This window comes from Protopterus annectens, chromosome 10.part0 (genome assembly GCF_019279795.1).
Source record: "Protopterus annectens isolate FY-2018-M chromosome 10.part0, PAN1.0, whole genome shotgun sequence".
In the NCBI taxonomy this organism is placed as follows: Eukaryota; Metazoa; Chordata; order Ceratodontiformes; family Protopteridae; genus Protopterus; species Protopterus annectens.
In genome coordinates, this window is record NC_056744.1 from 1,241,356,521 (window position 1) to 1,241,376,302 (window position 19,782).

The window sequence follows — 19,782 nt, forward strand, 5'->3', positions numbered from 1 at the left end:
ACTGCAGTTAATCATAAATTTCCAATAAAAAAAGATGTGAAACACATAAGAAATTGAAAAAAAATGTTCAGTAGACATACTTAAGAAGAAAATATAAACATAAAAATAACAGTAGTACAATATTATCCATAATCTAACTGTGTAAATACAATTAATATGCTTTTAACCGTCTTCCCACTGCAGTTTTCATTTAATAAAAACATAAAATTTTGGGCTTTACTTCAGGGTAAATAAATTCCTGGCAATATTTACGAAGTGCTGTATACAAGTGATTTGAAATGACAGCCAGTGAATGGTGACACAGTACTTTAGAAGAGCTGAAAAAAACAAGTTAAATATGTTCCTGAGTGACCAACTCTTTAAAATTTTAAAAACAGTGCACAATACCACTTTACGTTTTGTAGAACTATAATTATTTTTTTTTTTAAAGATCATGTTTAAAGGCCTGAAACGCGCTTTTCAAACAAAAGTGCTCACATGCACACTTATGCTTGCAAACACTTTTGTGTGTGAACATAAAAGGGCTTTTTGAAGCCTTTAAAAAAGTTTTAAATATTGCTTACAAATGTGGAAAACTAAATGTAGTAAATCATGTTTATAGCATTAATATTCATGGGAGGGCAGAAGGCAATTACTTCATTCTGGGTTTTTGCACTAAGTATGCTGGATTTGTGTAGGTAAGAAATTGAAAATTAGTGCTATAATTGCCAAACTGTTACATTAACAGTTTAGCAGAAAAATATTTTTCTGCCAAACTGTTTAACAGATGGGCAATTACATCACAAATTTGCAATTATTTACCTATGCTAACCCAGCATACTTAGAGCTGGAACCCTAATTATGATGGATTAGCGTAGGTAAGTAATTGTAAATTAGTGATATAACTGCCAAATTGTTACATTAACAGTTTGGCACAAAACTATATAGTTATATAAGTTATTATTTTTTTTTTTGCCAAACTGTTAATTTAACAGTTTGGCAATTACATCACTAATTTACAATTATTTACCTACACCAATCCAGCATACTTAGAACTGGAACACAAATGACGCAACTGCCCACTGCCCTCCCATGAATTTTAATGCCGTAAACACGGTTTACTACATTTAGTCTTCCATGTTTGGAAGCAAAACTGTTTTTTTTTTTTTTTATATGTAGGTGCAAAATAACTTTAGTTTTTTTGTACAAAAAGTGTTAGCATGCATAATTATACATGCAAACACTTTTTTATACAAATATCGAAGGTTGTTTCTCACCTTTAGACATGATCTTTTAAAGTCTCTCTAACAAGAAGTCCCATAAAGGACTGACAAAACAGGTTTCAGGGACTGGAAGGCATTTCTTTAAAATTTATACTAAATGTTTTTCCTCAAACAATAAATGCCCCATAAAAGGAATACTATATCGTGAAATCAAATATTTCAGTAGCATTTCCAAGTTTCTGAAATGAAAGTGTTTTTTTTTTCTGTATAATGTCAAAGAACCTACTCAAATGCATTTTATTTAATGAAGAAGTTATGTGGAGTATATTTTGTAAAGCACACGAACATATTTACCACAACCAAGTAACCTGATAGCAAATATGTTTTAAACAAAGATGTTCTGATGCATCTCTCCTCCCACAAAGCCCAAGACATTAAGTTTTTAAAAACTGTTACTTAATAACAGTGGTATGCTTTTGGGATCCAAGATGAAATCTCAGTGTTATGCAAACAATACCCAATTGTATATAAAACCATTTCACGAGGCATTTCCTGTTGTTAATGCAACTGCTTTTCACAGCTCCTGAAGACATGTACCACCGTATAAAGGTTAAATTCAAAAAAGGTTGATGTGATGACTTTGACTATAAGAAATGTATGTGCACTTTAAAGGGTCTTTTGGCAGCATAAAGAATTACTCAATACAGATGTGTTAACAGACACTGATATCTGAATAAGAAGATCACTGCTGTAGTACAATTCCTTCTGTATGAAAGCTAGAGAAAATCTGTCCTTCTGGCCAGGCTCCTGAAGTGATTCTATTAAAACATCCGAGCTCCTCATGTAAGATTACAGAGATAGGCAGGCAAACACATACATGCACACAGTTCATAGTCTAAACTGCTGCAAAACCAACTTGTTCCCCTAAAGGCAGACACTGTTGTAAAATGTAATGGTCAATAATGTCACAGTCCTTCCTGAACTGCTTTTAGAAAACCAACGATGGAACCCACCTTCCTAATAAGGTAGTCTGCCAGCTGCTTGCTTGCAGCCAACCACAGAATACTGTGGATTTTCAAGGTTTCAATGAGTTCTATTTATACCACTGTTCCAGGTGAGGCTTATTTTCTGTGACTGGATCCATAGAGTTAATTTCCCCAAAAATATATGAAGATTCTCACACCTTGGGTCAACAGCTGTGAATTCAGAACAGAGCACAGTTAGAAACAGAACTTTTGTTGCAGAGTAAGGCTCAACAAAGCAACTGTTAACTACGTTTGCTTCAGATTCACATAACTTGCTTTTACTATTTTTGCTGGGATTTTCATTCCCTTGGTGGAGTGCACTACTTTCACTTCTCTCAACTTGGAATTTCTGTTATTAGATGTGTCAGTTTTCAAGGTTTTTTCTGCCTCACTCTGAATCAGCTTACTGATGCTGATTGCATAACCATTTTCTCTGAAAATGGGAGATGCACATGCACAGTATAAATCATATCAGTCCCATTAGATTGTACTACAAAATCTCTACATTTGAAACACTCTTTGGCAAAGCAAACTATGCTATATTATACCATGACCCCCCCAAAACGTGCCAGCGTGCCCGTTGTAAATCGAGTTATACTAATGGAAAAAGGTCCGGTCGCCCGGACTTTTTTCCATTAGTATAACTCGTTTTTTTAAAACACTGTCTCGCTATGTTAAATGGGTTTAACATAGCGAGACAGTTTTAAAATAAGCAACGGAGATCTCCGTTGCTTATTTTAAAGCTGTCTCGCTATGTTAAACCCATTTAACATAGCGAGACAGTGTTTAAAAAAAAAGCAACGGAGAAAGCAAGATCTCTGTTGCTTTTTTTAGTGTCTCGCTATGTTAAATGAGTTTAACATAGCGAGACAGTTTTAAAATAAGCAACGGAGATGTCCGTTGCTTATTTTAAAACTGTCTCGCTATGTTAAACTCATTTAACATAGCGAGACACTAAAAAAAAGCAACGGAGATCTTGCTTTCTCCGTTGCTTTTGCCCACAGCTCTGATGTACTGCGCAGGCGCGCAGTACATCAGAACTGCCGCGGATGCCAGACATCTGCGGAAGGGCAGTAAACAGGCATTATACTATGCCATTATTTAAGAAAAGTAACAGTTTCTTTTCTTAAATAATGTCATGGTATAATAGCAATAACCCACTTCTGGGTGTGGGTAATGCTAAATTTACCCACGGTTGGCTTTGTTTGGTCCCTCGGGCGAACCACGACAACCATGGGTAAATTTAGCATTACCCACACCCAGGCGTGGGTTATTGCTATATTCCTCTACACCTTCAGATATTTTGCTTTCCCATTTTATTTTAACTTGTTCCCCCCTTTGTAAAAGCAGTCTTCATAGGTTTTCTGACACAAAGCACACCTGGATCTCCTACCATATTTTTTTAACAGATTCATATCTGGTAGTGGTACCCTCACTGAGGTATTCTGTCTGCCCAACCCGCTACATGATTTTTGCTCTGGGAAGTCAGTTGCACATTGACTTACATTACTGACTACTGCAATGGCTGATGCTTTTTCTCAAAAATAAAAATTTGTTTTAGGGATGACTTCACAGAGGTACCGTAAGTTTAGTACATGCTCTTACCACTATCTGTCATTTACACTAAAGCATATAGTATCTAACAGCATAAAAGCAAGCATTACATCTGGCAGCACCATATTATAGCTAAGAATCCAACTACACCTTCGTTAAAAAAATCTACAATCTGATAATCCAGACAAAATTAGAAAATCCTTCATAAATCCAATCATTTTCCTCTCTTCCTCTCTCAAGAACGTCATAAAATTTTGTTATTAAAGCAGACATACCTTTATCCCTGTTCAAGTTCTGATGAAATCTCCTCTGCAACATAATTTGCTCTTCAGTTAAGCAACAGTGCAAATGCAAGGGTACACCTTAATTTTTCCTCCACAGTAACTTTGTTGTGGGATGTTTTGATAATAGGATTTTCCTACAGGATTTGACTTTGTGTTTTGTTGAACCACAATTAGTTGGACAGTACAAGCCACCAGTGCACTTTCAGTGGTTTTCTACTTTTTCCCACTGTAGTGTAACCATGAAGTTCAAATATATGACTTAAGGTGCTTGCTTCCTTGCAAAATAATCTTTTTGTAACATTTCAGTTTTCAATGTTGAAAAATCGATAAACCACAGGGGAAACCATATTGCTGCAGCACAATTCCCTAGACATGTGAAGAGTACTAAACCAATTTGCTGCTCAAGAGGCAGCTTGAACCTAGCAAAGACAGGAAGTTGTAAAATATATTGCAAAATGCAGTGGCAAAATCCATCCTGATTCTATATTGTGCATCTATTCTGTAATGTTTGGAGACCTTGTGAATGGTGTCCTGGCTGTAGCCTCACAAATGTTAAGAGGGAGCAACGACAGTCACTCAGGTATAACACGCTATTAAACTGACCCTTGTGCTCCTTACCATAATGGTCAGAGCAAAAGGTGATAACTATCAAGCCATTTAAAGAGGATGTTTTGGATAACAGTCTGCTTGCTTTCCGGGTAAAAAGGAAAAAAATTAAAACAAACACTGGCTAGGCTACCAAGAATCTCTGGTTCTGGCTGTGTAATATCGGTCTGTCTGTGCATATCCATTACATGCACAACTCATTCCTTAATGTTCTAGAGATTTGAGAAAAATAAGCAGTAGTATGGTTTGACTCAATGTCAACTCCAAGAAAATTCTGGGCATGAATGAAAAGTTGGTTCTATCGAGTAGCCTCTTAGTGGAAGATTTTAGTGGTTTTTTACACTTTAAGGCCTGCAGCTCAGAGATTTTTTTTTGCAAGTAATGGTTACCAGAATAGTCTTCCAGGGAAAGAATTTTAAAGTAGCTAAACTCAGTGGCTCAAAGGAAGGGACAACATTTTTTTTTAGTAAAAAAGTTCCAAGAAAGAGAAATGAGCCTCCTTAGAGGCCTAACATGAAGGGCCCCTTTTTAGAAAGGCATATTTGCTGACTTTAAGGAGAGACAGAAATTCAAAGGAAGGTAAGTAGAAATGGCCTTAACAGAGGAATATGCTAACTCTTTGTCAAACAGCTCTGTCAGGTAACATAGAAATAAAGGAGATGAAGCAGATTCAGTTCAGCTTGCACACAGGTGCAGCAAATCACAAGCAACTTCCACTTATCCAAGAAAGATCTTCTGATGTTATATCTACTGGCCACCTGCAGTATGTGTTCCATCCCCATGGTGAACTGACCCTGACACTGAGAGAGACTTAACTGAAAATTGTTAAATGTTGCCAACTTGAAAGTTGTGAAGTTTTAGAAGGCTGTAGCAGGAAAGAAGGGCAGGGGCCCTCCTGTTTACTTGTATTAGTTGAGAGAACCATGACTGTTTTGGCCAAAGGAGTGTCATGGGGATGAGCCTTACATTTTCCACTTCTTCCTTTTAAAAAGGAATTACTAAAGAGGCTAACATGGAAGGAAAGGCATGGTTCTTGGGAAGGAAGAATGCCTTCACTGCCAAGGGTCACCTGCAAGAGAACGCAGAGTAGAACATCCACATTTATGGCTCTACTATGAAGCAAACAAATCTACTTTTGGAATTATTTCCTTATGAAATATTGTCTGAAAGACATCCATGTCCAATTTTCTTTCACGAAAGCTGCTGCAAGACCTTGCTGAAGAGGTCTGCCAAAATAATCTGATCAGTAGGTATGCAGACCACTTAGATATGCAGGGCATGTTTCCAGGCCAATTCCCACACTATCATGGACAACCTACTGAGAAGCTACAAGGGGTGCCTTCTTGTTTGTTGACATACCACATCTACTAACACTTTCAAGCTGCCTGGGTGCAATACTGATCCATATTGCATCATTCTCTCCTTAACATTTACATGCTTGTAATCCAGTTATTTGGCCTACTTATTATGTACTTTTAACTGTGTGCCCAAAGACATCATCTGAGACATCTACAGTGAGGAACTAACTGCACTTCTGAGGCACAAAGGGAAGGTCTGCATTAGCTTTGACATGTAACACCAACCAAAGAAATCTGCATGCAATTCTTATTGCTCAAGAGTTAAAGACCTTAGGCATAGGAGAGAAGCCACATGGCAAAGAGATAAAATGAAAGTGGCATTCCCTGCTATATACCTGAAGAATGGTCTGTGGTCCTTGTGTAATAACATATGCTCACAGGAATCCTTCTTATCCAAGGTCACCTACAAGGATCACTTTAGAGTAGGAAGGGTAAACATTTTGAACATGACCCACAGGAATTTTTTTTAGCCTGGACAGGTCAAGGATGGTCTTCTAGGATCCATCCTTACCTGGTATAAGAACAATCAGTATAAAAACCTCCGTCATGCACATGCAAGCAGATCCTCTCTATGGTCATTTTAATCAGTAGCTGCTTCAAGATGGAAATGGGTTTAATTATTTCCTTTTGGGGAGGAGGCCGCGGTGGTACAGCGGTTAGCATTGTCGCCTCACAGCAAGAGGTTCTCCCGTTCGATTCTTGGCTGGAGCGCCTTCTGTGTGGAGTCTGCATGTCCTTCCCATGGTCGAGTGATGTTAAAGACATGCAGGTAGGTGCATAGGTGAATGGGCGTGCCGTCTTTGAAGGCTGGCATCGGGCTGGCAACTTAGCACTGTAAAAATCCACTGCCAATCATGAGCGGACCAGAGTTCCACTGTGGCGACCTCTAACTGGGAAAAGCCAAAAAGACATTACTTATTTACTTTTTGGGAGGAGCACTATTCCTAGGAAGGGGAAGGAAATATCCATATTCTGTTTTGCAACATATGGCTACAACTGCTCACTCATTCTTCTGAGGCCAGGTCAGACAAGCATATCCTGAAAATTAAAATATTCTGCCCAGAATGTGTGTGTGTGTGTGTGTGTGTGTGTGTGTGTGTGTGTGTGTGTGTGTGTGTGTGTGTGTGTGTGTGTGTAGGGGTTGGTTGTCAGTACTGTTTATGGCCTTCACTGCTGGGAAGGAACCTATTACACTGCTGGGAAGGAACCTATTACACTGCTGGGAAGGAACCTATTATTCCTTCCCTAATCCATCTGTCTGCCACAGCCTTTTCCACAAACCCAAGACTGCTGTTTTTCTCAAAAGTTCTCTTTTGCTTATACTGCTCTGACTGGACTACTTTCAAAAGGATGGCTATTAATCCATGGATTAATCAGAGTTGTATCTCAGGGCAAGTGGGGTGAAAAAAAAAAAAGCTGTTCCACAGAAACAGTTTTGCCTTTTTCTTCCAACTTCTCTGAAATATCGTCAAAAGACTCCCAAAATAGCATTTTTTTGCCTAAGGATGCAAGGAGTAGCTGAACCTATACATCTTCAGTGAGGCCACAGATTCCAAGTCAGAGATACCACCTACCAATGCTGCCTGTAAAAGCCTTGCCCCCCCCAAAAAACAAAGTTGTGTACAGCATCATAACCACATTTTACTACATGCTTTCCCATTTTCAAAACAGCCTGTAGTAATTCAGAGTCTTCTTTAAGATTTTGTCATGAATATCTTTGCTTAAGTCCTCTGTGCGTTGAAGAACATACTTTTGAAAGTGAATCATGTGGCTCTGAAAGTTAATTGCCTGACTCCAATGGTAGAAGTACAAATCTTTTGTCAAAATAGTAAAGCACCATATTTTCCTGGTTGCTAGTGATGGGATTGAGCCACGGTCCCAGCTATCTCCTGGATGTATCAACTGAAAAAACAGTGGACTCTACACCAGATTTTGTACACAGATATTTAAACTTTAGATCCAGAGACCTAGGGCCTGCTGAACTGCGGTCTGATTTTTATGAGGTACTCCCAAATGCATCCACAATAATGTGCCTGGGCTTTTGCATGTCCAATAGTTCTAAGAAACCTAATCAGATAATTTCCTGAACCCCAATCAGAAATGCTCCCTCATAAACATTATAGTTATCCAATACAACTCTATATATTTTTTGACAATTTATTGACCAAAATAAGCCCACAGAACAAAACTATCCCTTTTCAGACGTGACCTGGGAGCACTGTCTGGTTAAGTGACTTGCTCAGAGTCACACAGTATGCAAATAAATGAAGGTGGAAGGAATCAAACCCTGTACCTTGGGCACAGGAAGCAGCTCATTAGCAGCTCAGTACTTTAGTCTTCTGTGCTGACTGCCAGGCCCAAATATTTCTAACCAAAGAAATTAAAGACCTTAAATCTTTCAACTTATTCTGATAAATCAACACAGCTCTCTTTCAACTCAGTAGCCTACCTACTACTCAGAGATGACCTTTTAAACTTGGTTGACTTTTTCGAAACAGTCACCAAAGCCATTGATGAGGGAAAGGCAGTCCATACAGCCTACCTCGATCTGGCTAAGGCCTTCGATACAATACCCCACTCGGGTATCATTGAAAAACTCATCAGCTTAAATGTTAACCCATACATCACAAGATGGGTTGCAAACTGGCTGAGTGACAGAACCCACAGGGTCAGAGTTGCTGGCGCCATGTCAGACTCAAAGCCTGTCACAAGTGGTGTCCCACAGGGCTCAGTCCTGGGCCCACTCTTGTTTGGCATCTACTTTTCCAGTACAAGCAAACACAGGAGGGTTATGGCTGACAAAGTTTGCAGATGACTGCAAACTGGCGCCATAGTAGAAAACACATCTGACACAGATATCCTTCAGAAGGGTCTCACAGAAGCGGATAACTGGTGCCAGAGCCACGGCCTAAAGTTAAATGCCAAAAATGCATAGTCATACCCTTCGGGAAAAACAAGGTTACTATCTACCAAATAGGTAGCAATCCACTGAGCACAGAAGAAGTTATCAGGGACCTGGGGACCCAGGTTGATAGTAGTCTGTCATTCGACACCCATGTAGCTAAAGTAGTTAGGAAGTCCTTCTACATTGCCCACCTTATCATGAAGGGATTCTCATCTAGATCAAGGGAGGTCATAGTCTCCCTTTACTCATCACTCATCAGACCAATGATTGAGTACAATGCCCCATTCGAATGTATCTGACCCGACACTTGCAGCAGCTGGAGAGGCCACAAAAGTTCCTCACCAAAAGGATAAAGGGTCTCAAAAATCTGTCCTATGCTGCCCGACTGAAAGAACTCCAGCTCTATTCAGTCGCTGCTCAGAGGTGACCTTTGCCTAACATACAAGGCCATGTCAAACCCAGATTTGATGAATATGCTTCACCTCAAAAATCTAGATCCATCAGAGCCACAAGGCGGAGACTTAAACCTCGACACGGCTATTAATAGGGCGTGCTGGAGGGATAGATTCATCACCCAAAGACTCCCTATGCTGTGGAACAAAATCCCGGTACATGTGAGGCAGAGCACCTCGCTGGCCTTGTTCAAGAGAAATCTTGACCAATGGATGGGAGATTGCAGATATACCCCAGGAATTACCTCAGTGTCACTGCTCGACAGAGGCACAGCAAAATAATGGGTATAGTTCCCCATACTAAAGGGGTGGCGTAAGCCACAAAACAATGGGCTAGGCTTATAAATGCCCTCGGGCAGATAGCCTAGTATGAACCTATGAACCTATGAACCTAAGACATGAAAAATTCAATACTATTTGGTCTCCTATTTCATCTCAAAACCATTGGCTCTACAAATACCCACACTAGGATCTAAATCTACACCAACAAATAAACATTGGAAGGACAGATTATTAACTCAGTGTTCCTAGTCTATGGAACAAGTTACCACTAAAGGTAAAAAAAAATGCTGCTGACTGCCTTTAACACCAGTACTGAGAAGAAACAAATGTGCCCCAGTGTCATCATACCTGGTATACTCAACTTAGGAGGTCAGCACTACTAAGCAAATGAAAAGGGTGGCAAAAACTTTTAAGTGTCTACTTGAAGGTGTATGCGGCTAGGCATATTACAGTCCTGCAATCACTTACATAGTTATTGTTCATATGTTCCCGCATGTTTTTTTAAGTCTGCAGACATCTCTGCCATCCAGCCTCCTCCAAGAAACCAAAAACGGGCGACAAGGAGTACATTGTTAGAATTCACAAGTCTCTGTTTGTATGACCTTGTCAATAACAGAAAAGATGTCCATAACCCATTTTGTTAATATCTGTTCAGTAGTACAACCACTGTAATTTGTCAATGAAAACCGCTTTTTTATACCGGAAAGAAGGTAATTCTTGTAGTTGCCAGCCAACTTAATACTGCAAAGCCCACCAACTTTCCAAAGGACTTCAGCAGCCTAATGTCCACTAACTTCACTTGAAAATAAAGTGCTCTCCACTCCGACTCTTTCTAAAGAGGACAAGACTACACTATCAATTACTTCAACTTCCACAATGCGCATTCTAAGAATACCATGCTAAATAGTAAGAGAAATATTAGCAAAAATATAGAAAGAAGGGGAAGAGACCATTTTTCTACAGAATCGTTTTCTTTCAATATTTTTTGTCATTCATCACATTTTGAAAGAATGTGAAGTAACAACTCTCACACTAAGGAGGAAACAAGAACTTCTCAGCATATACCTAGAACATGCAGCAGCAAAAACTCCTCTAGCCTCAGAATGAAAATCCCCACTTACAATCTAATACAGTAAGTACAGATGGAAGAGCAAGCCAAAGCGTTGCAAATATCAGTAGCTGAGACCCCTATACAGAAAGCTGCTGAAGTGGCAGAAGTCCTAGAAGAATAACCTCTTATCTAATAAGGAAAGAGTTCATTTCCAGAAAAAAAAACATGGCTTTAACATCAATCAGTTAGTTGCACTCTTCTTTAAGACTGAAGTTCCAGTTTAAGTACAGGAAAAGAAAAAGTTGGTCAGGCTTTCAGAAGGATTTTGACACAGAAATACAGGTCTATACATGTCTACAAGGATCCAAAAGTATGCAAGATCCTCTCATATGAATTCTAATGATATGGGTGTCAAGAGGGCAACTGAATATATTATGTGACAGCAATATCCAACACAATCTTAGACATAAAAAGGGGTTAATGGAGAACAAATCCCTTGTATTCAGAGAACAGTGATCAGAAGTCATGACAGCTTGAAATTCTTGACCTCTCACAGCCAAAAGCAAAATTGTTTTCCTAACTAAACATTTTAAAAGGACTGAAAATAAACCATTCTGAATTGAATGTATACTATGTCTTCAAAACCAAAATTCACATCCAACGAGTCAAACTCTTTCTTAGAGGCCAAGATTTACACTCTTTAGGAACAGCCTTACACCAAAGGTAAACAGAATAATGTATGAAACCACAGAAGATGTGAATAAAGCTGGACATCAAATAATTCACCAAGATGTAAGGCTGATCTTATGAAAAAGATGAAATAAATAGTCCAAGACCATTGGCATTTTACTTGCAATGGGGGGAAATCTTTTTAACATGACATCAAAAGCAGAATATCCTTCATTTTGATAAACAAGACCCCCTAGTGATAGTTTTCTAGACTATACTCACTCACTCAAAATTTTAACCACATCAGTGGAGAAGTCAAAACTGCTGGAACAGTAGACTAACACGCAACCTTTGGAATGAAGAGCCTGAAAAGTGAATGGATAATCTCCAAACATTATTAAAACAAGACTGTTATGAGAGGTGGTAAACTAAAAAACTAGATAAAAAATAACCACACCAAATGTGCAAGTGAGCAGTTATAGCCATATGTAGAACATTTGGTGTGGTTATTATTTTTTGAATGGAAAATCTTTTTTCTGTGACAGATACCACCAAGAAACAGATGACAAAATGGAGAAAAAAGTACACTGTATGAGATGCTCAAATAATTATAACACTTACAGTATAATTATTTATACAAGGGAATTAGATATAGATGCTTCCTCCCTAAGTCAAGGACATCAGCAAGTTGCTAGGCTGTAAAGGGAAGGGCATCCAACCCCAGCTAGAAGGCACCTTTTCTTTCCCACCCTCTACAGAAGTTAGACAAGAAGCATGCACACACGATAATAAGGTGGGAGGGAGTCCATACTGCAGCTGTGATCATGTTATTCAACCATTACTATTTTTATTTTTACTCTTATATTTGTTAACTATTTAGACAGGCAAGTCCTAAAACATTATCAGCCAAAACCTTGGCCAAAAGTATACATAAAAACAAAGATTAAAAAACTGAAAATATTGTATAAACACACTTACAAAAACAAAAAATAAAATACATTATGACGAGAACACGCAGTAGAACATAAAATGTTTAGTATATTCAATGTAAGTAGACTACAGTTAATTAATATGCAGCCTACAGTAGTGGTTGGGTACTCTCACCCAACTATGCTATGCTATGCGTATCATAAACAGCAATAGTACAGTAAAACTTCTTATACACTGGAAGACTGTTAAAGCAGTTAACTACCAGGGGGAAGTTTGACCCAGACTAGAGAGGTGGTTACAGGCAAACCACACCCCGATTCTAGACTACAAGTCCAGTTTACAGGTTTCAGAGAAAGCATGAACCATGGACTAAGCTGCAGTCTCTCATATGCTCTGAGATATCATATTTCTGAAGAATGTTGAAGTAGTGGTGATCTCCTTAATGAGCCCTTACTTGACCCTCCAGAACTGTACCAAGATGGTCATAGCAAAAGGTGATACAGTTAGGCAGTCACTTGTACAACGTTTGCTTTGACACGTCTACTGTTTTTAACTGACCAAAATTATACTTAGCCAAGTGTTCAACATGTTCTTGTTACTATGTGGGGATGACTTCAAGATGTTTGAAAAATAGAATTTACGAGCATTATTACAGAATGAAGAAACAAGATATGAATAATGCACTATGGAGGCATTGTGAGGCCAACAATGAATGTAGGAGATTTGAGTTTGGCATTCTCGAACAGGTTCAAGTGAATCCCAGGGGTGGTAATATTAAGATGAAATTATTGGAAAAAGAGACACGCTGGCAGATCAAATTAAATGCATCAGAGTACCCTGGTTTAAATGAATACATCTCTATCAAACCCATGTTAGTAGGTTAAGTGGGTGTCAAGTGCATTCTTTAAATTTTAAACATTTTTAATAGTTATGAGCACATAAATATTTATTAGGACATCTAGTAACTAATTTAGTCATCTGATAGTAATTCACTCTTTAGTATGTAGGAATTACCAGATGTACACAAATTGTTGTTTTTTAAAAAAATATATATTTTTAAAGTGTGTTTGTTAGTCAGGAGTTTTTAAAGTAGTTAGTACATTATAGAGTTAGTAGTAGGGAATCCAGCACAGTGCACTTTAAATGTTAATTAATAAATCAAGTATTTAGTGTTTTTAATTAATGTAATTAATGAATTAAACATTGTATAAAAAGGGTGTTAGCAATGGTTAGAGTGGTTCTGATGAAATCTACGTCAGTAGATGAAAGCGCTCAACCTAACCAGAAGCAAAATTTTTTTATTGTGAGAAATAAAGAAAGAGATTTTCAGCATTAGTGCCTGTGCGGTCTTTTCGTTTAACTGGGACTTCTGAATAGCTCGTCAGCTATACATTATTTCTTTGTTGGACTTTCCAGTTGGTTTCTCAATTTGACCAAAATTATTGGCTCAGTTCAACATTTCATTTGCCTCCGTGTACCCATCATGTACATAATTCATTTCTTCTTGTTCTTGAGGGTGTATGTTGGTGGGAGACTGGTATAATGGTTAAGATGTTTACCTTACAGACACAACATGCAGGATTTGATTCTTACATGGGTTAAATGGGCAGGCTTAAAATGGTTCACAAGGGCAGTTAGCCTAGTACTATTCTATGATCTATAACTCTATGAATAAAATGGTAGCTGGATGGCTTGACTCAAGCCCAATTCTGAAACCAGTTCAGGCATGAAAACAAGCCTTTTTTGAAGGGCCACATACTACCTTGCAGAAGATAGCATAAGAGGTGACTGCCACAAGAAACATTCTTTCTAGAGTGAAACTTCATGGGAACAGAGCTCACTGGATAAAAAGCAAGGAATGTAAATGTTTTAACACAAAAGTTTAAGTACACAGGAAGAGATGGGCTTCCCGGGAAGCCAAAAGTAAGAGGCCTGTTTCATGATATATTTACTGCAGACATCAAGGAGATAACATGTCTGCAGCCAGGCAAACTGATATGGCTGACAAGGTCACCTTAACAGATGCATATGGTAGCCTTTGGTCAAAAAGCTTTGCCAGGAATCTTAAAAACAGGGGAGCAAAGGCACTACTGGTTTTAGCTGTGGATAGTGCACAATCTGAAGAACCTCCACCACTTATGCCAGCTTTTTTGTTATCACATCTAACCCCACAGAGGGCAATGATGGGTGGCCCTTGCTTGCTAATATGCCCCATCCATACAGTACTAAAACGTCACTTTTTTCAGGGTGCCCAGGTGAAACTTTGGTTTGAAAAATCTTTACTGCATAAATTATGGTCATCATTTCTTCCACATTTGCATGCCTTGATATAAGCTTGCTGGACCACTTGTCCTAAACTTTTAGGTCTTTCATATGTGCCACCCCATGCAAAATCTAATGTATGTTTGATCAAGGGCTAAGAACACTAGACAACCACAAGGAGAAGCCCCAGACTGGCTTTGACTTGATGTGCCCATCAAAGAAATTCCTCCTAAAGTGTATTTAACTTATATTCACTACTCCAAAAAATGGCAATGTTGCACCAAAGATTTCAGAGATGCTATCAAATTTTTCACATGTACAACTTCATGAAGGGAACCACAAACACTGAGGTTATCAAGTAATTCTGAGCTTCCAGGAAGGGTAATCTGAGTGAAGAGATGATGCATAGGAGATTTTCTTCTAATGGCAAGGACATTCTCCTTACCCTGATATTTAAACCGGCAACCTGAAAGTCCTGGAAAAACATGGACTCAGGAATGACTTTTGCATACTGTGTGTGACTGATGCAAGTTGGTTCGGTTATGCAAGGTGAAAGTCAGGGACCTGTTTTAAGCTCTTCGTCTGAGGACACTTACATCAAACAATTTTCTATATACAGGAAGATGAGGATGCCCTTCATCCTGACTGAAATTAAACATCTGGTGAAGTCCCTCGATATACTGCATGAGGCAAATAGCAGATGTAAACTGATAGTAAAACTGTCCGTGTCCCCAGTAAATGGAGACGTGCATCTGTTATATCCAGGGTTTACATGAGGACATCCTTATATAGTAACAGAAGTACATACAGTGCGAGCATTCTGAACTTCTTGAGCTACAGGGATTTGATTAGCATGGACAAGTCAAGGATGACTCAAGAAAGGTCCACCTTCCTTAAACACCAAAAACAGTCTTGGTCCTGTTTCTGGACTCTTTATATAACCCCACACTAAACTGGGGAGGGGTGCTTTGATCTGGGTATGCAGCAGGAAAGGAACTCCTATGAACTCTAACATGCAGATATACTATCCCTTACTTAAATACCAGAGGTCAGGCCAAACCAGTTTTGTTTGAAAAAGGAATGCCTTTGTCCAGCATGCAGGTTTGAGGTGAAGTAATGTCCACTATCTTTGTAGCAAAATGTCCTTCTCCTAACCTCCTTCCTATTCTGGACTCTTCTGTCCCTCAAAGACTCTACTTTTCAAATGTTCTTTGATTATAATGCTCTATCCCCGGAATGTTTTTGAGAGAAGATCCATTGGTGGGACAATTTCTTCTGCACTTCAGAAAAAGGGAGTAAAATACTTTCTTGCCCTTTTTTTCCAACTCCTTAAACATATCCTTGGAAGAGGGGTCTTCAAAGGATACAGAGAATAAGTCATCTTTCAGATCATCAGGAAGGGCTGAAATGTTGAGTCAGACAACCCTTCTGGCAATGGTGCCTTTGGCTATCCCCAGTGCAAGCATTATCATATCAGTGTCTGACTGAGTGCTTCCCCACTTTTAAGACAGTCTGAATCAGTTTAGATAGCTTCACTCCCTAAGTTTCACAATGTGTGCTTTCACTTATGTTATCTGTTTCTTGAGGTCACTTTAACACCAAATAACATGAGAATAGCAGCTGATGATGGGCCTGATTCCATGGATAGAAGTAGCATACACCCTTTTAACAAGGGCTTACAGAAGAGTGGCCCCTCTACACATCCAGGCAATTATAGGCCCATCAGCCTTATATGCAAAGCCATGAAATGTATCATAGCAGAATTCATTTATGAGACAAAAACTACTTAACATTTAAATCCCAATCACTCCGGTTTTATGAAGGACAAGTTTTGTCTCCTGAATCTAGCAAAATTCTTTGAAAAGATAAGAGAGGCTGTGGATAGCAATCACTCAGTACACACTGCTTATCTTGATCTGCCAAGGCTTTTGACAGCATCCCCCATGCCGGTACTATTAAAAAAAATAAACAATGTAAACCCTGAAAAAAAGAAAACTTAATGTAAACCCTCATGCTATCCACCAGATTGCAAACTGACTGTCCAACAGATCCCAGGTTGTGAAACTACCCTCTCTGAATACAAAATTGTTAGTGTGATACAACAGGAATTAGTGCTGGGTTCTCTCCTGTTGGGGGTTTGTTTTGCAGACATCCAGTGTAACATCCCAGAAAAGTGGTTGATCACATTTGCTGATCCCTGCAAGGTGGGCACTGTCATCTGCTCACTCACTGATATTAAACAGCTCCAGCATGGGCTAGAATATGCACATACCTGGTGCACTGAAAATGGTCTCAAGATAAATACGAAAAAGCTGTAGCATTTAGTACAATAAACTGTTACTGCCTCATATATTTTAAATGGCACTCTTCTTCATACAGACATAGTCATAAGAAGACTTGAGTACTTAAGTGGAAAATTCTCTCATTTGATCATCACAGTCAGGCAGTCCTTCAAACGAGACCAGTTAATTTCCAAAAGAATGCCTTCAGGATCCAAAAAAAAACATCCTGCACTATACTCTTCCCTTACCAAACCCATTACTGAATACACTGACCCTTTAGTATGTACAAATTGAACCACACTGCTCAACTAAATCGGAATATCCTCCCTATTCCTGGATCTATCAAAAGCATTTGATACCAGTATCCCACCAACTTCCAACCAATGAACTATCCTCCTTATCACTGTGTCATTCAGCTCTTCCTTGGTTCTGTAGCTATCTCTCCAACAGACAACAGGCTATAAAATGAAATCAGGACCTATCCCCATTCCTCACTGTTTCCACTGGTGTATTGCAAGGGTTAATTTTAGGCTCAGTACTTCACAATATTTTCAAAAACCACCTGCACAAAGCCAACAAACCTGTCACCTTAGTACAATATGCTGACAATGCCACCATCTACTCCGCCTCATCCCTTCTACTTCAACAAATGACTCAAGACTCCTTCACTTCCATAGAATTTTGGTTAAAGGCTCATCAACAAATCCTAAATGCCAAAAGTGACATATTAATAGCAGAAGGACTGCATACTGAAAGGCACAATAATGTGGCAAACCTGTTGAATTGGGGATTGTGCAAACATTATAATACTGGAGTAGCTGAATAACTCTGGAAACATGAGCCACAAAGCATCAAAGAAAATTATGCAGTTTATATCACATGGAATCATCCATTACAAACAGTTCAAAAATAGATGCGAGCAAACCAGATATAGTAGTCCATGAAAAGACAACAATAGCACTGATCACTGAAATTGCTAAACCCAGTGACTACCGTCCCTTACGTACACAGAAGCACAAAGTCATAAAATAACAGGATTTGCAGGCAGAAATGAGGGTATTGTGGAAGAAAAATACCCAGACAATTCCAATAGTAGTAGTAAGAGCAATGGGTCTTATAAAAAAGAATTTACAGTTGTACTTACATATGTTACCGATACATGCAAATCTGTACGAATTCCAGAGTCATTACTGGGCACAAGGCAGGGTGCTCCAAAGAGCACTTCTGGCTAACATCAAAGATTGAAACAATACTAATTTCATGAACTTTAATCATACTTTGACTTAGGAATGGGGTCCGTTCCAGTCATGATATTAGAAACCAAAAAGACTTGGAGAAATTAAAAAAAAAGCATAATTAATACTTTTCACACCCATATCTCTTTCAACAACCTGTACACCCTTTAATATTACTTAAACAAAACACCACCACCAAAGAAAATTACTAGGAGTCATAATAGACAATAACCTAAAAGTCATAATAGACAATAACCTAAAATTTAACCTGCATACCACCTAGGCCATCAAGTAAATTCAGCAAAAACTGGATCTCTCTACCGAAACAAACCCTACCTCACAGGCTCATCAAGAAAATCCTTGGCATCATCCTACTTTCTCCCCTCCCCTCTCTATGCATCGCCCATATTAACCAACAATCAAGCCACCCGACTAATTAAATCAGAGGAATCTTTTAACAAAAAAATAGCCAAATTTGCAGCAAATGCATCATACAGTACACTCCACTGCTTAACACTAAAGAAGTTCAACTGGCTAGAACTACATAATCACCTTACATTCATTCAATTTCAAATTGCCCACAAAATAATACACAAGAAACACACAGACACCCTTCTCCACAAAACATTATCAAGCACTACTCCCCACCACATTGCCTACTTTCAGGTAATCAGAGCCTACCAATACCTTTGAAATCCAGTAATAAAGCTAGAGACTCACTATACTCATCCTATGTCACCAGACAGTGGAACAGGGCCTATCCCACTAAAACAGGACAGCAGTGTATGTAACTTTAAGCACAACCTAAAACAACAACTTCTGGCTCTGTTCTTATTCACACTCTGGGTGCCAGTCTCTCTCTACCAGATCTCTAGACTATCACCAACCCCTAACTCTCCAGCTCTCCTACCTTATCCTATAAATTTAAATAAATCCTATCTGTTTATAACTGCACAATGCTTTTCACTGCTCCTTTGTAAATGGAATTTGTATATTGTTGTATATGCAAATGCAACCTGTTTATTATTATACAATACTTCTACAGAAATCAAAATGTTTTAACATATGTCTTGACTGTATTACCCACTGGATAATTCTAAAACCACATTTCTACTGTTAAGAAACCAATTATTTTTTCTCTGTAAATTCTTTGTAATTTTTGCAATTTTTTTGTAACTCTAATGGAGCTTTTCTCCCTGGGCCTCCACTGAAATGGGCGTAACTGCACAGTCGAACTTTCCCAAGAAACAAAAGTATTCACAGCCTGTGGATTAACTCAGCATTACAGTACTTTATTTGACCTGTTGTTACTACTGCATGTCAAAGTACTACGATTATCTTTAAAGGACAGTCTTTGATGAATAGATGGACAGACACAAATTTACACCAGGACCATCAAGTACAGCCCTGCTTGAAAAATGATGGCACAAACTTTAATTATGTCTAGTTACAGATGTAGCTTGCTAAAAATGTTATGATCATCATAACTGCCTGCCTATCATTATTCCTATGTCCCTAAATGGCTCAACACACTATTTTCCTTATCATTTGAGGTGTTTAGCCCAAGTGGCAACTTAGTTCACCCTAGCCACTTCCACTAACAATACAGTGGGCTATGTCAAATGACTTGTGCATTTGTTTAGGATCCTGTAAAAATGCTATGCTTTCTCCAGACAAGGAAGGTA

At 38.7% G+C, this 19,782-nt stretch overlaps 1 protein-coding gene across 1 annotated transcript in view; it reads right to left on the reverse strand.

The window, feature by feature from the left end:
* CC2D1B (coiled-coil and C2 domain containing 1B) overlaps positions 1-19,782 on the reverse strand; it is a 2,494,855-nt gene that overhangs the window by 2,128,810 nt on the left and 346,263 nt on the right. The window lies entirely within an intron of this gene.